The 20,004-nt window shown below is 40.7% G+C and overlaps 2 pseudogenes across 2 annotated transcripts; one reads left to right on the top strand and one right to left on the bottom strand.

Moving 5' to 3' along the window:
• Positions 1-4,699: 4,699 nt before the first annotated feature.
• On the bottom strand, positions 4,700-5,385 carry LOC308555619 (ras-related protein Rab-10 pseudogene; annotated as a pseudogene). Its single transcript has one exon. The product of its transcript is annotated as a ras-related protein Rab-10 pseudogene (transcript).
• Positions 5,386-12,776: 7,391 nt separating this feature from the next.
• On the top strand, positions 12,777-16,725 carry LOC308555618 (keratin, type I cytoskeletal 18 pseudogene; annotated as a pseudogene). Its single transcript has 2 exons — positions 12,777-12,860; positions 15,706-16,725. The product of its transcript is annotated as a keratin, type I cytoskeletal 18 pseudogene (transcript).
• The last annotated feature ends 3,279 nt before the right edge of the window (positions 16,726-20,004 follow it).

The raw sequence follows: 20,004 nt of genomic DNA, 5'->3' as shown, positions 1-20,004 counted from the left end.
AAGTTACTTTTTTGTAGCCCCTCCCCCCCGCACCCCAAGCAGAATTCACCTTTCCTCCCTGAGAGCAATTAGCCTTACAACTTAAACTTAATAGCAGAAAGGCAGCTCTGCACTAGAAAATACAGGAAGTATTTTAAATATTCCTTGTACACGTATCTTTGTTAGCACTGGGACTTGAAAGGAGCCGATCACACTCTTGGCGGTGTGGGATCTAGTCAGGGAAGATAGTAAGTATATCCACACACTTGAAAACAAGAGGAAGAATTACCTTTGGGAATTCTAGAAGGATGGCAGCGGTGGTGAGAGCATACTTTTTGGATATTCCAGTGAAAAACAGAGCAAACAGATAGCAAAACCGAAAGTCCATGGGCAATGTTTGCAACAAAAGTCTGTGAAGAGGTATCTTAAGGCCCTCAAAAGCAAGTGACTAGGAAGGGACAAACTACCAAAACTCATACGACCAGCACGACATTGGCATCTGTGCACCAAAAAAAAATCAGAGGAAGCAATGAGGAAGCTCGGGAACCGTGGAGTAGGAGGGCCCTACAGTAACCGTTACTGTTCCCTGGCAAGTGTTGCTGGTGGATCTGAGGAGAGCAGCTGAACACAGAAGAGCAGAGACATTGCCTCCTCAAGAGAAGAAGGGCAAGCAGTTCACGGGAAGGTCTTCAAGGCTGGACAGCCTAGTGCTCTCAGTTTTTGAAACAGATAAACAAGGCTGTCTTCCAAAATAGGAACACAGTGAGGGAAAACTGCTGAGTGTGGGGTTAAATGTGAGCAGAGCGATAGAAACACGGGAAAGAGAACATCCAAGGGAAAGTGGGAGAGAGAACAGAGCCAGGAAATCTTAGAAATAAACAGCCAGATTTTGTGTAATTTTTAAAGAAATTTTTATTTAGGTAATTGTAGATTCACATGCAGTTTTTAAAAAATAATGCAGAGGAATCCTTGGTATACTTTACCTAGATTCCTCCAATGGTAACGTTGCAAAAATGTAACATCGGAACCAAGATGTTCTCGTTGATACAGTCTACCAAGCTAATTTAGATTTTCCCAGTTCTGCTTACATTCATTTGTGTGCATATTTAGTTCTGATAGGGGCACTTATAATGTCCAAAGATTGAGCGCCTGAATTAACCTGAAATTATATTACTTATAAAATTGTAGAACACATATACGTATGTGAGCAGGCAGTTAAGTTTCTTTTTTCCTGAAGTTTCTCTCTCCTAGGCCTTTGCGCTTGTACACTCCACTTGATCCCGGACAGAGCAATTAAGGAGGTGACGAAGCTGTGGAACACTGAGTCAAGATATCACCTCATCCAGCCCGGCCGGGCGTGGCTCAGCGGTTGAGCGTCAACCTAGGATCCAGGCGATCAGGGTTCAATTCCCGGTCAGGGCGCATGCCCGGGTTGTGGGCTCAATCAATGACTCTCTCATCATTGATGTTTCTCTCTCTCTCTCCCTCTCCTTTCCTCTCTCTGAAATCAATAAAGATATATTTAAAAAAAAAAAAAGATATCACCTCATCCAGACATCGCCAGATGACCAAGAACAAAGAATGACATCTTTGGACTTCTAGGACTGCACGTAGCTGCATTCCATTCCCAGCCTCAGTTTGCCCCATTTCCCTATATAACCCTGTCCCTCAGGCCACTCCTCAGGACAGGGTTTGGATGCTCGCATGCCCCCTGTCTTCTTGGTTGGCCGGCCTTCTCAATAAACGCCTTACGTGATTCAACCCTGCCTCCGCTGAACTGGCCGCAGAGACAGGCAGCCCGAACCCCGCCCGGGTTTCGGGTAACAGTTCTATATCATTTTCTCACATGTGCGGGTTAGTGTATCCACCACCACAGTCAGTGATGCCGAACAGTTTCAAAATCACACGGATCTTTCATGTTGCCTTTTTTTTTTTTAAACATATTTTTATTGATTTCAAAGCGAGGAAGGGAGAGGAAGAAATAGAAACGTCAATGAGAGAGTCATTGATCGGCTGCCTCCTGCACGCCCCCTGCTGGGGATCCAGCCCGAAACCCAGGCATGTGCCCTGACCGGGAATCAAACCTTGATCTCCTGGATCCTAGGTGGGCACACAACCACTGAGCCACACCTGCCGGGCTCATGTTGCCTTTCTATAACCACATCTGCCTGCCTCCTCTCTCTCTACATCAGGGGTGGGGAACCGTTTTTCTGTCAAGGGCCATTTGGATATTTATAACATCATTCTCGGGCCATACAAAATTATCAACTTAAAAATTAGCTATGAAAAAAGCTCCTAGATATAGCGAATTTCGAGTCCCGCTTGCAGTTGCCTTGGCAGGACCAGACCAAATGATTTTTTTTCATGGTCAGTCTAGCTAAAGATTTGTCAATTGTGTCGGTTGTGTCAACAAAACAGCTTTTCAGTTCATTGGCTTTTCTGTATTGTTTCTTTAATTCTTTGTTTTGTTAAATTAATAAATTATGCTCTAATCTTTATTATTTCTATCCTTTTGCTTGCTTTAGGTTTAGTTTTTCCTTCTTTTCCAGTGTTCTAAAATGAAAAGTTAGGTTGTTAATTTGATTTGATATTTTTACTCTTTTTTTTTTTTTTTGTCAGTGTCTCAAAAGTGGAATATTTACAGTATTTTGGCATCTAGGCTTAAGCTGTTTAAGTCTGCCTCCTCAAGATGGGAGCTAACTGGCACTGCACAAAATCTAAAGAAAGTCTTGATAAGCACATTTTTGTTTGGTAAGTAGTCTGTTTGCTCAAGAGAACAGATCTAACCTTCAATAAACTTATCTGTAGGGATTTCCTAAAACAATTGTTGGAATTATTTTTGTTTTACAGTCTTGTTTTCCTCTGGAAGTTCTTCTGGAACAAAGAACCACGTCATGTTGACATAGGTGGTCTACAGGCTTGTCTAAGTCATGCAGACACAGCTGGTTTCAGTTCTCGCCCCCTAAACCAAGTCCTTCTGAGATGCTTCCTGCCTGAGTCACTGGGAACACTCTCCACCCTCCTACTCCCCCAGGGGAAAGATCTTGGTGCGCCTTTACTTCTGCATCCTCCAAGGCAGTCTCGCACCCTCAACTCGTGCTTTGCAATTGCTTCCCAAATGCTCTTTCAGCATGTCTCCACTCTTTCTTTCACATATAGTTTTCTTTCTGAAATAAATAAGTCACTTCTCCCCTAAATGATTTACAATAGTTTCACAACGCTTATATATGGGGGGCAGGGAAAGTGGGTTTAAGTCACTGACTGAATTGAATAAAGATTAAAGGTTAAAAATAAAAAAGCTCCTGCCACATTCCAGGTAAAGAAAAGCAATAGACACATCAAATTAATCTAACAACAGTAGGTTTAACCTAAAACTTTTTAAGACGTTTAACATCATTTCATTATTATTTTTAGTGGAAAATTGAGGATTATTTAGCAACACTGCTTTTACCTGTAATAAATAAACAATGATAAAGTCAAGTGGGGGGGAAACCTAAGAAAAACCACCAGTGAGGCATATAAAATTGTTTTTAGGACACTATCTGAAAAATTCATGGATATTTGTAGCAAATACGTCCCTATGTTTGTTTCTGTGAGCCAAGAGGGTATTAAAATGTTGTCCACGACACAGAAAGGCTTTTCAATGTAAGCTGCTGCCCTAAACTGAGCCTCTGCTAGAAATGAACCATGCTAGTCACAGCTCTTTCAACAGAACTATCATCTTAGGATGCTAGCAGCATAGCAAACTTAACTTACCCTATCCTAATGATAAGCAATGAAGCAAAACTAGAAAACTGAAGTGGAAAAAAAAAGGACAGGGTAGGAGATAGCTAGAGATCTTATCTTTACATGAAAAGCCTTTTGTTGAAGTTTTTCCGAAGCCATCGTAATACAAGTTTTCCAAATGGATGTGAAGAGAGGACTTAAAATTAATAATGCACTAAAGTATTTCTAAATCTTAAGTTAAAAATAACACTGAAAAACTGTTTAAAGTATTACAGATATCCCCTCCCCCTTTTTAAAATAGGTTTTTATTGATTTCAGAGCGAGGAAGGGAGAGAGAGAGATAGAAACTCCCATGATGAGAGTCATTGATCGGCTGCCTCCAGCACACCCCCTACTGGGGATCGAGCCCCCAGCCCGGGCATGTGCCCTGGCCTCCTGGTTCATGGGTTGATGTTCAACCACTGAGCCAAGCCGGCAGAGGCCCCTTTGGGAGAAAAAGGGACATTTGTAATATTTTAAACAAAAATAAACAAACAAAAAAAATGCACTATAGTAAGTACTATACACTGATTAAATTTTCTAAATATTCAAAATAAAGCTAATGACATTGTTTAAAAAAAGTATCTTTATTAATTTATCTTTATTAATCTGTAAAGTATGACAGATGTCCCCCTCCTTTTTTTTAGGGACTCAAGCACATTATCCATGACAAAAAATTTCACTGCTGTACAAAATAAAATTAATTCTAACTTTTATTCTTACAAAATTTGAAGAGTAGAATTGGAAGATTGCTATAAGTTTTAATGTTGGTAAGAACTTGACTATAATACAGCTGAAATGCGGTGGTGAGCTGAGCAAGAACGTTTAAAAACGAAGTCACAGATTGTCTTTCTATACTTTTTTTTGAAGAAAAGTATAAAGTTAGCAAGCAGTCACAGATGAAAGAATAAACAAAATAGGTGGGCTGGGTAGTTCAAATGAGAAACAGAAATATCTATTTAGAGTTTAAAATGGGCAGAGTGGGTTTTTTGCAGCAAGAAAATGGGGTGGTGGATGGCAACTGATAAAACAGGAGAACCCTCAGCGACATTTGCTCTTCTGCCTGCCAGCCTCCTCCACTGCTGATATCTACATTCTCACTGTGGGGCTCTTTTACAGGGGTCTTTCAAAGGATACCTTCAGCTAATGTGAGAAAGGCCTTTTCAATGTTTATGCTGGCTTTTGTACCAGTCTCAAAAAAATCTAATACCATGCTCTTTTGCAATCTGTTCTCCGTTTCCTTTAGGTGAAACTCTTTTATAGCCATATCACACTTGCTTCCTAGCGACGCCCTTTCCACACCTTCATTGGCATGCTCATCTATGTTTCTAAGCCGTCTGCTGATGTTTTCAAAATTTTTACCATTGATGATGTCATAGACTAGCACGATACCCACTGCTCCTCTGTAGTAGGAGGTTGTGATGGTGGGAAGTCGCTCCTGGCCTGCCTATCCCATATCTGCAGCTTGATCTTCTTTTCTTGTAATTCATATGTTTTGATCTTAAAGTCTTTTCCCATGGTGGAAATAAAGGTGGAATTGAAGGCATCATTCAGAAAACGTAAAAGGAGGCAGGTCTTCCCCAGCCTCGCAACCCAGATCAGGAGCAGCTTGAAAAGCAGGTTGTAGGTCTTAAACTTCATCACTGGGAAGGGTGGCTCAGGCACTCACTGCCGTGGGCCCCAAGGGATGGGTCCCTCTCACTATGGTCAGCTCTTCAGTTGGTGTTCCTAGGCCAAAGGACCGAAGAAGCATGGGGGGAAAGGAGGGCTTGAGAGGGCACAGGGGACCTACTAATGGCCTTGACAATGAAGCACCAATGGTGGGGGTGGCGGGCATCTCCAAGGACAGCCATCGCATCTCCACAGCCTCTCTCAGCCACTCTGCCCTGTTGGGGTGGGGGGTGGAGGAGGGTTCACAAAATGGCCTTCCCTCCCACCTCAGGGCTGGGAAGATCCCACAAAGCAAGCAGCAAGCTCTGCTATGGAAGGAGCACAGTGTGCTTCATTTGTTGTTCTTTTTCTAGTCCTTTTAAGTGTAAAATTAAATAGCCTGAGATTTTTCTTTTTTCTTGAGGGAGGCCTAAAATGCTATGAATTTCCCTCTTAGGACTACTTTCACTGTGTCCCATAGATTTTGGGTTGTTGTGTTCTCGTTTTCATTTGTTTCAAGATATCTTCTGATTTCTGCCTTGATTGCATTGTTAACCCATTCAGTGTTTGGTAACATGCTATTTAACCTTCATGTTTTTGTGTGTGACCTAGCACGTGGTCTAACCTAGAAAACGTTCCATGTGCACTTGAAAAGAATGCATATTCTACTGCTTTGGGGGTGAGATGCTCTGAAGATATCAATTAAATACATCTGATCCACTTTGTCATTTAAGGCTGCTCTCTCCTTGTTGATTTTCTGTCTGGAAGATCTATCCATTGATGTCAATGGGGTGTTAAAATCCCCTACTATGACTGTAGTACTGTAGCTATCTCCCTTTATATTCATTAAAATTTGCTTTACATATTTTTTAAAAGTATGTTTTTATTGAGTTTAGGGAGAGAGAAACATCTATGAGAAAGAAATTTTGATCGGTTGCCTCCTGCATGCCCCCTCCTGGGGATCAAGTCCAAAACCTGAGCATGTACCCTGACCAGGAACTGAACCAGCAACCTTTCAGTGCATGGAACATTGCTCAACCAACTGAGCAACACCAGCCAGGGCAAGATTTGCTTTACATGTTTAGGTGCTCCTATGTTGGGTGCATAAATGTTTACAACGATAACAAGAGGATATAAAAGATTATATCCTCTTGTTGGATTGCTCCCTTTATCATTATGTGGTGTCCTTCTTTGTCCCTCACTATAGCCTTTGTTTGAAAGTCTGTTGTCAAATATAAGTATTGCTGCCTCAGCTTTTTTCTTTTTCATTTCCTTTTCCATGAAATGTCTTTTTCCATCCCTTTACTTTTAGTCTGTGTGTATGTTTCATTCTGAGGTGGGTCTCTTGTAGACAGCATATATGTGGGTCTCATTTTCTTATCCATTCAGCTACCCTATGTCTTTTGACTGGAGCACTTACGCCATTTACATTTAAAGTGATTATTGATAGGTACATATTTATTGCCATTTTATTCTTTTAACTATGTTCCTCCTTCCTTTTTTCTTCTTCTCCTCCTCCTCCTCCTTCTTCCTCTTCTTAAAGAAGATCCTTTAACATTTCTTATAATACTGGTTTGGTAGTAATGAACTCCTTTAACTTTTTACTGCCTGGGGAACTCTTTATTTTTCCTTCAATTTTAAATAATAGCCTTGCTGGGTAAAGTAGTCTTGGTTGTAGGCCCTTGCTTTTCATCACTTTAAATATTTCATGCCAGTCACTTCTGGTCTGAAATGTTTCTGTTGAGAAATCAACTGATAGTCTTATGGGAGCTCCCTTGTAGGTAACTGTCTCTTGCTGCTTTTAGGATTCTCTCTTTGTCTTTAATCTTTGCCATTTTAATTATGCTGTATCTTGGTGTGAACCTCTTTGGGTTCATCTTGTTTGGGACTCTCTGCACTTCCTGGACATCTGTGTCATTTTTCTTCACCAGGTGAGGACAATTTTCAGTCATTATTTTTTCAAATAGGTTCTCAATCCTTTGCTTGCTCTCTTCTTCTGGTGCCCCTATGATATGGATGTTGGTAAGCTTCATGTTGTCCCAAAGGCTTCTTTTTTTTTTTTAACATTCATAGGAACTTTATTTATTTAATAGTCAAGGACCAAGCAAAATGTCCATCAACAGAAATGGGTAATAATTGGTGGTATCAAAGGTTTCTTAAACTATCCTGAGTGTTTCTTCTTTCACTGGTGTGGATATAAGGTACTATCTTTACTCCTCACATTATACCTTTAGGATTAAAAGAGCAGTAAAGGTCAAGAAACAGAGTGACACTATTTGTGCATATGGTACATATGGAGTTAAAATGTACCCTTGGATTCATGGTCATCTTGAAATGATTAATGGCCTAGTTTCAGATAGAATGCTCCATATCTCTGGTAATATACTTATCATTGGCATCTTAGCTCAAATCACATATGGTAGTAGAGAATTCCTAGGGCCTTATTTTATAACCCAGACTCTCCAACTTGGGAACTTCCAAGAGCCTAATTTTCTCGTTCTTACTTGAATATCAAAGTGCTGAGTTCACAGTCATGAACTCAACCAACACTTTATTTAACTTGTACTGTCATTGCCCTCAGTATATGACACTATCTCACATGATGTTGGCACTTTCAGTGGTAAAAGAAAGTTATTTTTTCTTTTTAAATTAGTATTAATGATATAGTGTTATGACACAAATATCTTCCTTCCTTCTTTCTAACTTCTGTTTTCTGTTGCTTTTTTTAAAACTCCAACTCGCCCCCTCTTTCCTTAGCTTTTTTGGGTCGGTATCTCAGTTCCTTTTTGTTTGCTTCTTTTTAGGACATATAGAAAAATTTCTCCCTAGAGATAATTATGTTCGTGTTTGTTACATTCTTAAGAAATTAATTTTAATGACTCCTAAATGTCCTATTTCCAAGAAAAATGAGTATATTGGTGAATTTTGGTTATACTCACTGCCCCTAGAAACCTACAGAGGTTTCTACTGTCCATCTGAAAAGGCAAAACAAACAATGATGTAAATCAATTTCTGGGAAAATAAAATGGTGGAAGCAATATAGAGCCAAAGCACAATATAGCACAACAGTATTTTTCTAGTCCTTAACTTCATACTCAGGTACCTCTAACATTTTTAAATCTTTTCTAATTAATTTTGGTGAGGGACAGGGCAGTGAGTAAAGTCAGTGTTAGCATGTACAATGTCTTTGCATGAATTACTAAAAGATGCCCACACTGGGTAGATGAGTAATAAGAAGGCATTCACTTCTGAGCACATGAAGCGTATGAAGATCCATGTGATGCATAGTTTCCTATCTATTCCTATATGCCTGCTCAAACTTGCCAATGGCACCATGACCCTAACACCTTATAAAATGCCTGCATGTAGTAGGTGCCTAATAACATTTGTCAAGTTAGAATGGCCCTACATGTTCCATCCTCTGTCCCTCCAGCTGTTAATAGTATCATTTGTTACAACCCACCACCAAAGCATTAAGTGCTAGAGATGTCGAGGTTTCCTGACTGACTGAGTCCCCCAGAAGCCAGTATACAGCTTACAAAAACTACCAGAGACGCCCCCCCCCCCCCAGTGCATTAAAACTTTACTGGAAAAATATTGGGTCAAAGCTCCCACCCAGACCCCACATCATGGATTCCAAATCTAGCCATCCACAGATTAATCCCTTCTCCCAAAATCTCAGGCATACCTCCACATGAGCAAAAATGTTGAGGTCAGACTGAGAAAACTTGTTTGGGGAGAAATAAGAGACAATGCTGTCTGGGCAGAGCTTCCATGTTAGATAAATGAAGAATAACTTGGTTGAATTGGAGAAGTAGTGAGTACAATCATTTATTGTCTCTCTACTTGGCCACTCTTCTTGACTTGCAATTTGGGCCATTAGATCACCATTAAGGGGTTTAAAGAACTCCCAATTTTTATTTAGCTCAGCCTAACTCAGGAGATGGTCTTAAGATTGCATCTCTTGGCAGCCACATTGTGGTGGTGTGAGCCTGGACTTTGCATGTAACTTTCCTCATCAACAATGGGACAATGTTGACAACTTCACAGGATTATCACAAGAATTAGAAAAGAATATGCCTGTGAAAGCCTGGAACTATATAGCCTCAGGATCTCAGAGGCAGATCATGTCCCAACTCTCAGTGTCTCATCCCTGACATGAGTTCTGCTGCCACACTAGTCTCTTCTTGGGATGCAAAGACTGTAAAGAAAATTTCACCAGCCTTGGATAATGCATCCAAATTTTGCAAATCTTATTACTGATCTTATCTCCTTTAGAAATTCCTTCAGTTGTGTCATAAGAATGGGTTTCATTTAGATTGTGAAATCTTTGTTCATCACTTTTGGCTAAAGAAGAATTTGTCTCAGCTCAGCAATTAAGAGATTTCCAAGTCTGAAAAAGACTAGAGATGTTGGAACTCTGTCAGAGGAATGGGAGAAGTCAGAGAAATAACTTAGGTCTGGGTACTTCCCTTAATCTCACTTCTTAGGCAAGGTTCCTTTTTAAGTCCCAAAACCTGGGGTGAGAAGGTAAAGAACTTGAGCCATGATGAAATAGGGAGGTCCTCATGCTGGAGCTTTAGTACAGGTTTTCTGAATTAAGTCTTTTTAGAGCCCAAAATGGCTGAAAAAAAATCAATCATTATGAGTTACTGGTTTGTGAGAATGGGAGTTGCCAATGTTATTCAATGAAGAAAGGATAGACTTTTCAGCAAATAATGCTGGAACAATTTGACTATGTAACAAAAGCAAACAGTTACTACCACCACCTCCTTAGCAACAACATCAATAACAAAAACACATTTATGTATTGCTTGCATCATATAAAATAATTAACTAGAAATGGGCTAAATGTAAAACAGTGAACAACAATGCACACACACACATGTACACACATACCTGCACACACATGTGCTCATATATGCAAATGATAATTTACAGTTCTGTTGTTAGCCAGAAAAAATAAGTTTTGAGTAGAAGGGGATGTTATGTTCTATTCTAGTAATTTCGCTTGGCTGTTATGTTATTAATAGACTAATGGATAGCTAAGGCAAGCAAGGAGACTAGGGGAAGACTATTGCAATAATCCAAGTAAGAGCTGATGGTGGTAGCATTAAAAAGAGTAGGAAGTGGCCCTGGCTGGTATGGCTCAGTTGGTTGAGCATTGTCCTGGGCACTGAGAGGTCGCTGGTTCGATTCCCAGTCAGGGGTACATGCCTGGGTTTCGAGTTTGATCCTGGTCAGGCGCAGGGTGTTTCTCTCTTACACTGATGTTTCTCTCTCTCCTTCTCTCCCTTCCTCTCTCTTTGAAAATCAATAAGACATACTTTTAAAGGGTAAAAAATGGTCAGATACTGGATATATTTTGAAGCCAGGGTGATAGGGTTTCTCAACTGACTGACTAAGACTTGGGGAAAGAAAAAAAGGATTCAATGATAGAGTCCAAGTTTTTCTTCCTAAGCAACCAGAAGAAAGAAGTTACCATGAACTGGGAGAAGAAAACTGGGGAATTCACTGTTTTTACGATCAACAGCTATGTTTTTAACATATTACATTGGAAATGCCTATTACAGCCAAGTTGAGATATTTCTTTATTTATTAACTTTACTGAGAAACAATTGACAAAAATAATTGTATATATTTAAAATGGGCAATGTGATGATTTGATATACATTGCAGAATTATTAACAAGATCAAGATATTAACACATCCATCACCTCATATAATAAAATGGTTAACACTCTCCCTCTGTGTGTGTGTGTGTGTGTGTGTGTATGTGTGTGTGTGTGTGTGTGTGTGGTGAGAATGCTTAAGATCTACTCTCAGCCACTTTCAAGTATACAATACCATATTATTAACTGTAGTCACTATGCTATACATTAGATCCCTAGGACTTCATCTTACAACTAAACATTTCCAAGTGGATATATTTAATAAGCAATTGGGTGTATACAAGTCTGGAATTTAGAAGAGAGGTACAAGCTGAAGATGTAAATTTTGGTTCATCATCGGGTACCTGATGCTTAAAGCCATGGAACTAAATAGGATCACCTTGAAGAGGTGGCCGGGGACTGAGCACTGGAGCAGTCAAACTTTTAAAGTTCAAGAAGATGAGCAGGAACCAACAAACAAAATTGGAAAGTAATAGGCAGACAACAGGATAGCAAATAATAGATTCTGGAGATCAGTTAAAAGCTGTTTCAAGGAAAGAGCAACCAGCTAGGTCAAATTATGCTGGGAAGTAAAGAAAGAAGAGAAAAGAGGCCCGGCTGGGCGTGGTTCAGTGGTTGAGCATCAACCTAGGATCCAGGCGACCGGGGTTTGATTCCCAGTCAGGGCACATGCCCGGTTGCGGGCTTGATCAATGACTCTCTCATTGATGTTTCTATCTCTCTCTCTCCCTCTCCTTTCCTCTCTCTGAAATCAATAAAGATAATGTTTAAAAAAAAAAAAGAAGAAGAAGAGAAAAGAGAATTGACCATTGGGTTTAGCTCATGGTGGTTATCAGTAACCTTAAGAAGAGTAAGACTGGTAAAGTGAAAGTGACTGATTGATTGGACTTTGAGAATGGAGAGAGGAAGTAGAAACAATGAGTAAAGACAAGTCAGGCAATATTGCTGTGTAAGGAAGAACACAGAAACAGAACAATAGTTGATGATGAATGTGAGGAGGTGTTTGTTTCTTTTAAGTAGGAACTATTATTGTACACTTGTAGGCTGATAAAATGATTCAGAAGGGAAGTAAAAAGTGAGGGGCAGGAGAGAGCAGGAACAACTCTATAGCAATGTCTAAGTAGAAGAAAAGGAATTCCTTCTCCTGCACAATTGATATGTGTAGGAATTTTGGCTTAGATGGGAACAGGGAAAACATCTATCAGGAGGAAAGCATGGCCTATGGACATTGTAGCTAGGAAATTGGTAGATTTAGGACTGGGGCACACAGAAGTTCTCGTTATGATTGCCTTTATATTCTCGGTAAAATAAGAGACTAAGCCATCACCTGAGAGTGAGGAGAGGTGAAATAATCAACTGGGAGAGCAAAAAAGTGTTTGGAAATGAAGAAGGATTTCTGGGCAGCTATTAGGGACCATTTAAATGAGTTTGTGACTCATTTAAAGTGAGAAAGTCAGCAGAAGAAATGTACGTATGTGTCAACAAGGAGAGAGACAATAATGAGTTTGTTGACATAAGCTTCAGCAAACTTTGGGGTTGAGAGAAGAGAAAGAAACCATGGTCTAAAAGTTGACAAGGGGTAGCAAGAAGGAGATCTACCCCACCCTCGGGCCGAGTGATGAGAAAGGAGAGTATCTACCATTTGAGAAAGCCACAGAAAAGTGGGATCCTCAAGGGATAGCCCAGGCTCAGAGAAAGAAGGTAAAGACCATGTTCAGCCGGGAGGCTGAGTATACAGTGGACTTTGCTAATGACAAATCAAGAATTTCAGAAGAAACTGGAAGGATGTGTGAGGTAGGGGATGGGTGGAAGACAGTAAGATTAAGGAATGTGCAGGGTCATAAGGAGTCTCGAGCTTCTTCAGTGAGCAATGAGAACAAAGTTATTGAGCAGGATGGAATTGCCCTCCCTTTTCTTGGTTTATTAGCTCTGTTTTGTTCTTTTATTCAGTGCTTTACTAATTATGGTGTAAACCTTTAACTTATCACAGTTTCATTCTAATGCTGTTACATGAGACAACTTCACTTGTAGCATAAGGGGCCTTACCGTAGAATATTTGCATCTCCCCTCCCAGCCTCGGGCCCACGTTGCCATCCATTTCCTCTCTACATATGTGTTAAACCCCACGATTCTTTGTTGTTACTTTTGCTTTAAACAGGTGAGTGTTTAAACACATTTAAGTAATAAGAAAAAAATCTTAAATATTTACCCAAATACTTAACATTTCCAGTGGTCTTCATTATGTTGGGTAGATGCACATTTCCATCTGATACGATTCTCTTTCTACCTTAAGGAACATTTAACATTTCTTCTAGTCTGAATGTGCTAGTGATGAATTCTTTCATCATTTTTATGTCTGAAAAAGTTGTGTTTTTCAATTTTTTTTTTTTTTTTGAAAGATATTTTTTACTGAGTAAGAATTCTATGAGAGTTTTTTCCTTTGAGTATTTGGAAGATGCTACTCATTGGTATCTCATGCATTTTTTCCAACAGGAAATATTCTGCCATCCTTGTCTTTCTTCCTCTGTATGCATATATCTTCTTTCTCTAGCTGCTTTAAAATTTCTTTTTCTCACTTGTTTTGAGCAACTTGATTACGATGTGTTTTAATGCAGTTTTCTTTTTGCCTGGGTTTTGCTGAGTTTCTTAGATCAATGAATTAATAGTTTTCATCAGATTTGAAAATATTTCCACTATTTTTTCAGTACATATTTTTTTCTGTTCCCAAAACCCCTCCTCCCATTCAAAGCCTCTAATTACACATATCACAGGACATTTCAAGTTGTCCCACAGCTCATTGATGCTGTGTTTAATTTTGACACTTTTTACTGTCTTTTTAATTTTGTATAGCATGTCTTCCAGTCTATCTTATTAATCTTTTCTTCTGCAATGCTTGGTCTGCTATATAATTTGATTCAGTTTATTTTTTAATCTCAAACGTTATAGTTTTCATCACTAGATGTTTGATTATTTTTTAAGATAACTTCCATGTTTCTACGTAACACAGTCTTATCTCTAGCTCTTAGAATAGATGGACTATAACTGTTTTAATGTCCTAGTCTACTGATTCTACCATTTCTAAAATTTCTAAGTCAGTTGTGGCTGATTGGGGTTTTTTTTTCTCTTTAGTTATGGGTCACATTTTTCTGCTTTTTACATTCCTGACAATTTTTAATTGAATACATTGTGAACTTTACCTTGGTGGGTGCTCAAAATTCTTATTCTCGTAAATATTCTTTAGCTTTGTTCTGGCATGCAGTTTCTTGGAAACAGTTTGAGCCTTTGGGGTCTTACTTTCAAGCTGTGTTGGCAGGACCAGTGAAGTGTTTGTTTTAGAGCTAATATTGTTCCACTACCGAGGCAAAACCCTTTGTGTTTTCTACTTGATAATCTATTAATTATAAGGTTTTCTAGTCTGTGAGTTGGAGACAGACAATATCTTATTTCTGTGTGAGCTATGCAGGTACTATTTTCTCTATTCCTTTTAGACCATTCTTTCCTGAACGTTTGGTAGTTCATTCTCATTCTCTCTCTCCCTCCCTCTCTCCCCCCCCCCCTCACACACACACACACACACACACACACACACACACACACACTGATCCATAGGAAACTGAAGACTCAAGGGGAACCCTCAGCCGACTCTAGAGCTCCCTTTCTGTGTCTCTCCGTCATATTTAGTAAGTACTCTTCCTGGCCAGCTCTAGCTGCTCCCTAGATACTCAGCTCTGTTTTCCAAACTCAGAGTGGGTCTCTTCTCCTGCACTGCAGCCTTAAAACTCTCCCCAGATCTTAACCTGGGATCGTTGTAGGGCTCACATCATTTGTTTGGCTTCTCTCAGGGATCACTGTCCTTTGTTGTTGAGTGTCCATTGACTTGAAAACCATTGTTTTATCTATTTGTCTGGTTTTGTCCTTTGTTTCAGTCTCTATTGCCTATTACTTCATCTTATTTGGAAGTAGAAGCCTGAAGACATTCTCTTTGTAGCAGAATTGATGCTTTAAACCTGATTAATGAATCTCTGGTAAACAAATTTCAGTCCCCTTGAGGAAGATGTTCATGACTCACAGTGGCCTTTCAGGATCACTCTCTCTGAAGCCTGATCTTTAGAGTGAGGAAACTGAGACAAAGAGATTAAGTAAATTGCTTAAGATTACAAGTAGTAAATGACAGGCACTAGAATCAAATCCAGGTGTCTTTTGCCAAAACCCACATTCTTTACTCCATTATGCTTCTTACATATGAAAGTGAGTTATTTAGGCCACATTTGATATCGGAGACTGAGTGAGTGTAGTCCAACAAAAATACCAATATTGTGAAAGCCAAAGGTCAAGTGGCAAGGAGATCCTCAATTAAGGATAGAAGACATTTCCAAACTAACTTCTCTCTTTCCCTTCCTCCAATTCTGTCCTCTTTCCCCTCCTACCATGTACTTTTACTGGATTTATCAGGTTCATCATCTGACAGTTGATTGAGATTAAACCCTCTAATCAGTCAGAAAAGTGGTGAAGTGGGTATTGCTGGCCAAAACCAGGTTTTTTAAAAAAGAACAAAGGAAAAATGAAACTGAACATTGAAATATTGGTAGCAGGGTAGCTCAAAAATTACTCTTCATCTGTGCTTGAATCTGACTTTCAGCTTCTCACCTTCCTCCCTGAACAATATGAGCTTCAGCACCTGCTCCAACTTCTCCACAAACTAAGGAACCCTGGGCTGTGTGCAGTTGCCCAGCCAGCCAGCAGCAAGGCCAGCATCTGTGCAGGCACTGGGGTTTTGGGCTCCTGGATCTCCTTGTCTTACTCTACCAGTGTGCAGGGCAAGTGGGGGTTCCAGGGCCTGCCTGCAGAGATGGTGGGGGTTCTGGTGGGCATCCAGAGCAAGAAGGAGACTATGCAATACCTGGATGACTGCCTATCTTCCTACCTGGAGAGGGTGAAGAGCCTAGAGGCTGATAATTGGAGCAAAATCCAGAAACACCTGGAGAAGAGACCCCATGTCAGAGACTGAGGCCATTATTTCAAAACCATCGAGAACCTGAGGACTCAGTTCTTTGCAAGTTCTGTGGACAATGTCTGCATCACTCTGCAGATTGCCAATGCCCATCTTGCTGCTGATGACTTCACAGTCAAGTATGAGACAGTCGGCCATGCACCAGTGTTTGGAGAGAGACATCAGTAGGCTCTGAAATGTCATTGATGACACAAATGTCAGTCAGCTGCAGCTGGAGACAGAGATGAGACTCTCAAGAAGGAGCTGCTCTCCTTGAAGGAGAACCACGAAGAGAAAGTCAATGGTCTACAAAACCAGGTTGCCAACTCTGGATTGACTGTGGAAATGAATGCCCCCAAATCTCAGGACCTCAGCAAGATCATAGTAGATATCAAGGCCCAGTATGATGAGCTGGCTGGGAAGAACCAAGAGGAGCCGGGCAAGTACTGGTTCCAGCAGGTGGAGGAAAGCACCACAGTGGTCGCCTCGCAGACTGCAGACACAGGAGCTGCTAAGATTGCACTCACAGAGCTGAGACGTATGGTCCAGTCCTTGGAGATCAACTTGGACTCAGTAAGAAATCTGGCCAGTTTGGAGGCCACCACCCTCAGGATTGTAGACAGCAAAGTGGTGTCTGAGGTCAATGACACCAAAGTACTGAGGCATTAAAGGCAGCAGAAGTGGGGCACCCCTTGTGGGGGAAGGAAGCCAATAAAAAGTTCAGAGATCACTGAACATTTTTTTTTTTAATTACCACCCTGGGTGGTGTGGCTTAGTTGGTTGAGCACCATCCTATGCATCAGAAGGTCACTGGTTCAGCTCCTGGTCAGGGCACACACCCAGGTTTCAAGTTCGATCCCCAGTAGGGGGCGCGCAGGAGGCAGCCAATTGATGTTTCTCTTTCACATTGATGTTTTGCTCTCTCTCACCCTCCCTTCCTCTCTCTAAAATCAATTTTTAAAAATCCTCTTCATAAACAAGCATCAGGGTATTTTTTAAGAAACTGTGTTTGTCTGTTGTTTTGTGTTTTCAAGCAACTTTATTTTCTCATGGAAAGAAGCTTAGGAATTGGCTGACTCCATTGGTAACTTTCAATCTAAAAGTCCTGGTGTTAGATCCCACCTAACTTGAAAAAGGGCCCAAAAGAATGCTGTAAGGAAACAAACTTATGCATTAAGAGTTTGGACATGTGGATAACCAGATATTTGGCATCACAAATGACTGCCTCTAACTGAAATAGAAAGAAGAGGAAATAGATAAAATTTCATTTATTGCCTTCATAGGGTAGGGAAAAGGGCTTAGATTATATCTGTCTTGTATTGATTTGGTTTTCAGTGTTCCTAAATCCAGCATGTTATTCTAATTTATCTTCAGACCTTGGCTCCTGTTTTTCACCCTGGCTCCTTGATTTGCTCTCGCCTTTAGGAAGATGACTTGGACGCACCTGGGGTGCCACTCCCTGTAGCCCTAGGCAGCCGCACACACAGCACCCAAAGGCCAAGGCTCTCACCCTGTGCACATACGTGTACCTCCACCACCTGAAATCACGACCAGTGTTTATACTTCCTCAAAAACAATAAGGGAGATTAGATAGAATTTGGAATCCGAAAGCCTGAATTTAAGTGAAAACACTGGCTGCTAACAAGAAACTTGCTTCAGGAAACAGCTGGGCTGAGTTGTTTGAAGCCCAGGTCTACCTGTGTGGGAAACCTTTCCAAAGACAACTCTTCTAAGATAACTTTTATCCCTAAGTACATTGTGGAGGGCGGTTTTCTATTTAAAGCCTTATTACCACACATTTTCTGGTGAAAAGATTGAGAAAATCAACTGGAAGACTTTTTTTTTTCCTGTTGAAATGCTGATTTGGAGATGTATTTCAAGCCTTCAGCAAATTTCAGTATCCTAGGCCAAATGAGTTAGGGTCCCAAAGCAGCTATAGTGGTTCAGATATTGCATTTCTGAAATTCAGTCAGCACGGTTTGAATGCTAATAGAGTGGGTTGGAGGCTTGCGTTATCCCAGAAGTAACTGGTAAGTGTACCTTACTAGAAGGTGTCATTCAATTATAATAATTCTGTTTTCCAAAAGTCTTTCCTTAATGAACAGAAGAGAGGCTGTTTCTAGAGCATTAATAACTAACTGTCTCTAAACATCTTAAGAGATCATTACAGATTTTATAAAACCTTACTTGTGTTAGTTTAAGGTAACTAGGAAAACAAAATATGTGGCCCATAACAATCTAAATGAAGAAAATGTGGGTTGGGAAATCAAACCAATAGTAAGCTAATCTGAGTCCCAGGAGGGAAATCCCTGGTCTAGAAATTGGTGCAGGAGTCAGCAACTTCTCCCAGGCTTGGCAACAGGAAACATGCTGTGATTTGTTCAGTGACATGGTGGCCAGAGCTATGGAGAGTCATGTGCAAGAATGTGCATGGACATGAGAAACTCCCACCCCACCAATGCACCAATTTTTAAGTTAATCTTTTCTCACTCCTTCCCTTTACATCCCAAGTCTTCAGGTTTCGGATAGCTGAGAGCTGGAGGCCCGCTCAGCTTTCCTCTAGGTTGTCCCGTCTCTGGGGCAACCAGGCTCTCAGCGAGACAGAATATTTACCACATGTAACATAGTGTCTGGAACATGAGAAGATACTCAATAAACTTGGTTAGCACCTGTGAGGCAAACGCTGACTGGCTATTTTGTCCCTTCACCTTGATTTGCTTGGAGAGATCTCGACAAGGACTTGGCGTGTCTCTTCAGAAAGCTCCCAGGCCCTGAACTGAAGGATATAATAATAGAAGGGAGACCACATACTGACTTGCAGTCATGCTACTGAATAAAAACTGGCATGGCCAGAGAGGACAACTAAACACAAAGAATTTCTAAGCCACAGACTCTCCTAAGATTTCATGTGTGAAACTAGTTTTCTGGATGGCAATCTGTGGGCAGGGAGGAAAGAATTTAGCTGGTAAGCTCATTGGTTACTCTTAGTTCCAAATCTCACTGGATAGGACTCTATAAACAATCCTGTTGTGTAGAGGAAGTATATTATTTTGTAAAAACAAAAATGAAACAGAAGTAGAAGTCAAAGAGCTGATTATCCATTTTCTTTTGCCTTACCAAAGAAAGGCCGGGGGAGGAAAAGAGCGTTCTTTCAAGATGTCACCTTCTTGAAAGAAGGTGACCAGGTGCCCCTGGCTCTTTTGAAACATGGTTTTCTAAATGTTCAAATTTATAAATAACTATTGGAGGGTCACCTATTGGGTAAAGTAAACTATGTGAATTTGTTATCTATTGCTACTACATAACCAAACATCCTCAAATTTAGCAGCTTCAAACAATAAACATTATTTCACAATTTTTGTGGGTTAGGGATTTGAGAGTGTTTTGCTGGGCCTCTCATGAGGTTGCATTCAAGCCATTGGCAGGGGCTGCTGTCTCTGATGGCCGCCTGGGTCTGGCGGAGCCACTTCTGAGTTTCCCCTGTGGCTGCTGATGGGGGGGGGGGGGTTACTCCTTCCCTATTGGGGCCTCACCATAGAGTAACTCACAATACGGCTTCTCCAGAGCAAGTGACCAGAGAGAGAGAGAGATGACACAATAGAACAACCAAAATGCAAGTCACAGTCCTGTTATAACCTTATTTTGGAAGTGACATCCCATCACTTCTGCTGTATGGTACTGGCCACAGGGATTAGTGTGGGAGGGAACTGCCCAAGCATGAGAATACTAGGAAGTGAGATTTTGGGGGACCAACTTGATGGCTGGTTACTACACTATTCCAGTTGTTCTATACACTTTTGGTCTGCAGCCATGTGGTTCCTCTGTCTAGAACACTGTAATGACAAATAAAGACTCGAGGTGTGATGAACTAGTTGGTATCCGTGGTACAGAGTGCCCTCAGTGGGTAGGCTCACCAGCACACACATGTACTGTGTCACTAGTCACACA

Source organism: Miniopterus schreibersii (genome assembly GCF_964146895.1).
Source record: "Miniopterus schreibersii genome assembly, chromosome: 4".
NCBI classification, from domain to species: domain Eukaryota; kingdom Metazoa; phylum Chordata; class Mammalia; order Chiroptera; family Miniopteridae; genus Miniopterus; species Miniopterus schreibersii.
Note: the sequence above shows the minus strand (reverse complement) of the source record. Positions and strands in the feature narration are given on the sequence as shown.